We start from the raw sequence: 4,197 nt of genomic DNA, 5'->3' as shown, positions 1-4,197 counted from the left end.
GCATGTTATCGTGTTGAGAATTCCACTCAGTTGGTGTACGAATACTGCGGTTTGGCGAAGACAGCATTTAAAGTGAAGGTTTTTGTGGATGGCAAGGCAAAAAAAAACAAAGAAAATTTCGTGAACTAAAAAAAGAAAGTAATTGCAGTTTTGCTTAAAAGTGCTAGCTCGAGTAGCATGAAAGTCAAGATGAGAGGAAAGATAGGCGGGTATAAATATACGTCAATGGGGATTTGTGCGTCAGCCAAGCAATCAGCCAAAATTCAACTCAGAGTCATGCTGCGAATTTATACCAAACGCATACTAGATATTAAGGGAAAGTATTCATTTCATTGACTTCGAAAATAAAGATTTGGCGCTTTCTTTCAAGTTGAAGTAAAGTTTCGTTTCTCAAAGCGATACCTACACTCCTTTTAGCACTTTAACGTGAATTGTAACATTTTTAACCCATACATACATGCAAAGTCTGTTTCTTGAAATTTTTTGAACAGAAAATATGCTTATACTAGATAATTAAATTGATATAATAGTTACTACTATTTTGTTGATAAATTTGAGTATAAAATATGCTTAAAAAAGTTATACTATTTCTGGGTATCTGACCATAAGTATATGTACGGTATTTAAAGGGCCAATGAATAGGCTAAGGCTGGAGCATACCTTGATGAATGCAAAGCCGAGAAATAAGGTGTCCAATCGGAGTAATTAAGTGGGAAATTCATTTGCAGTTCACACAAATGGATGAGGAGCATGGAACAGCATACAAACAGGGCCGTTGACAATTATCCCGGGCCCAACTGAATGTCGGAGTACCGGACATGTATAAAATCGAAAAATTGAACCAAATTAAAAAAAATGCAATTTGATAAATCAAGGAATAATACTACAAATCAAATCAACTAAATAAGGTATTTTAACCCTTTAATGATCTTAAACCTATTTAAAACAAAATTATGATTTGAATTGTAAATTCTGATATCAAAAGAAATAAACAAAAACAAACACCTACGTAAAGTTTTCATTCCCATTATTCCTAAAAAAAATAGTTTTAGCCATAAATATATTTTTTTTAATTGTATAAAAAATATGTAAGCGAAAATGGGGCAATTCCATAATTTTTCCACTAACATTTTTTTTTAATTTTTTTAATTTTTAGTAAGGTTATTTTTTTAAATATTGGTAAGAAATATGTTTTTTCTCCAAAAAATGTTTAATCCAAAATTGCATAAAAATTTTTTTTCTCAAAAAAAAAAATTGTTTCATTCGAAAAAATTATTTGTCATCAAGAAAAGAATTTTTTCTCAAAAAAATATGTTTTCCCGAAAAAAATATTCATTCCAAAAAATATTTATTAACCAAAAATATTTTGTTTATATGTATATCATTTTGGTAAAAATTTTTTCTAAAATGTACTTTTTTTCTTTAAAAATTACTACTTACTCTCAAACCCTTAAAGCCTTTATTTTATTCTTTAACCTAAAAAAATTAATTACGTAAATACATATTAAATCTAAGTTAAGTTAAAAAATATATTATATATCTACAACAAAAATCATCTTTACCCAAAATAAATATTTTCCTCTCAAAATAATGTTTCCCAAAAATGATTTTTCTTTGTTTTGGGGTTTTTTTATTTTTATGGGATTAATTTTGCTCAGAAAGTTTTTTATAAGTTTGACAAATTTTAAATTCTGGGATTTTAGGCATAGTGGCACACTTCTTTGTAGAACTATGCAGCTATAACCCCTAATTTAGATAAATGAATACATACATATTTATGTACATACGTACAGTCTGTACCATGAACTAGTAAGTAAAATTGATAAGGTGGCTGTAATAAATCTCTTCATAAAAAATGAGCAAAAAGCATTGTTTATGCTTTGCGATGCGCAGCGCTAATGTTTTGAATGATTCGACTGCTACTGTTGTGATGGCTGCTGTGGCATTAAATTGATAATATCGAAAACATTATTTAAGCGTTTTGACTTTCAAGTTAAGAGCAACAAAGTTTCCCAATCAATCGCGGTTAACTACCTTAGCTACGCTGTGCAAAATATTTACTCAAGCGCCAATTGTTGTGATCTTATGACGATGGATGTTTAACAACAACGGTTACATTAGTGTGCATCAAAAAAAAAAAAAGTTGCGGTTTTATAAAATTTAGTATTTTTTGAGAATTCCGAAAAAAATGAGAAACTATTAAGATTTTGAAAATATTTTTTAACATTTTTATGCAGGTCTTTTAAGCTTAAACTCTTCTATCGTCCGAAGATACTTTTTTTAGAAAAAATATTTTTAAAAACTAATTTTATTTCTGAAAAGTAATTTTGTGTAGGCATTTTCAAATATTTTTGTAAAAGCCCATTATACATTTTATACTTCTGGTGGAAAATCAACATGTTCCTTTTTTGTATGGAGTGTGATACACCCTAATGAACGTATGCAAATATAAGTTCATATGTACGTATGATATCGTCTTAGTAGCACTTAAGTGAAATTCATTGTAACGGTTGTAAGAGAAAAGCACATCAATTGGGAATTGAAATGTGTAAATTGGTTTTCGATACATTTTGATTTGCATGTGTGTTTAGCAACATCCATACAAGCAATCACGTGTAAAGTGAAACAATTTCTATTAATGTATGAGCAATACATTGAGGAGCAGTAAAGCGTAGATTGTAAAATGAGGAGTTGAGGGCCTGATTGTGGGTGGTTCTATGGTACTTGTGCTGGTATGCCTCAACGATTGAGCTCTTGGTGACGCTGTGATTGATTTAATACATAAATTATTAATAGATACCTTGTGCTTTTGCCTAAAAGTAGGGAAAATCGAACAAATACAAAAATTTTGTGAGGTATGGTTGAAAAATTAACCGGGAAAAACTCAACACAAATTTTCTTGTTGCGCACTTGTATTTTTTAAACTTATTTTTTTTTTTTTCTTCTAGATTACTAAATTCTATATACTTCTATGAAAATACAGATTTCAAGTGCCACTTACTACAACATATTCTATAGTGCTTATCGACGCTCACATAGCAACAAGATTTTACTATTTATGTTTTTTATTCAAAAATTTATATTGAGCTCGAGGCCGTTTTAAATGAAAATTTTTATTGTGGAAAAGCAACAATAATTTGAAAAAATGGCAGAAGTGATAGCTATTTCGGAAATCACCACATTTCCTCATCAGACTTCTTTCAGTAGGATTCGAACCGACGATCCCACTGACTCAGCCAGTTGCCTATGCACCGTGCTAAGTACGCCTTGTAAATTATCGTTTGCTTTTTTCCACTATTTTCATTTTTTGTTATGCCAACACAATCAATCGCAGCTATTCCGCTGCAATTCACTTGATCATGTGGTTGTTGGTATTGTTGGTTTTTGCTAATAATTCTATTTTTAGAATGTTTAACTTTTAGGTGTGCTCGTCCTTTATGTATTTTATTATTTTTTAATTTCAAATATTTTTTTATAAAAGTATAGTTTATTCTTTAACAAAAACCGTACAGAGGCAGGTTTCAATGTCTGTGTAATATTAAAAAACAAAAAATCAACAAACTTTCATAAAATTTTCGAGCTTTTGAATTAGATTTGATATACACCCACCAGAATATGTTTCCGTACAGCGTATTTTTTTTTAATATTTGCAATATTTTTCGTAATAATTTGTTTTTTTTTTGTGAAAAACAGTTCATTTTGCATCAAATGGCATAGAAATTAGTGATTCAAAGTTTTTGTAAAATTTAGGAAAATTCGACAAATTTTCAACTTTTAAAAAAATTTTATAGAATTTTTTGAGTATGCAGTTTTGTAGTTCACTCAATTCTAGTATAATCAAATGCAAGTTTAAGTGGCTATAAGCTACCGTAGATTTTAAAGATTTTTTTTTTTTGCTGACGCTCTTCGGCATTTCTTCCCATACCAAAAAAAAAAAATTATCACGCATTCGTTATATGGAGAAAACGAGCAACATCATCAGCAAAAAAATCTCAAAAATCAACGCCAGCTTACAGTGAACTACAAAACTGCATACTCAAAATCTTTCTAAGATATCTAATTAAAAAGTTCGAATTGTTTACCCAAGTTTGTAGATTTTTTTTTAACATTGGACAAAAATTTAATCCTCTCTTTATATGGTTTTTGTTTAAAAATAAATTATACTTTTATAAAAAAATATTTAATATTTAAAAAATA

The sequence above is a fragment of the Rhagoletis pomonella genome, unplaced genomic scaffold (assembly GCF_013731165.1).
Source record: "Rhagoletis pomonella isolate Grant_MI unplaced genomic scaffold, Rhpom_1.0 Rhpom_scaffold_00002, whole genome shotgun sequence".
NCBI classification, from domain to species: domain Eukaryota; kingdom Metazoa; phylum Arthropoda; class Insecta; order Diptera; family Tephritidae; genus Rhagoletis; species Rhagoletis pomonella.
The sequence above is the reverse complement of the archived record's forward strand: the minus strand, read 5'-3'. Positions refer to the sequence as shown.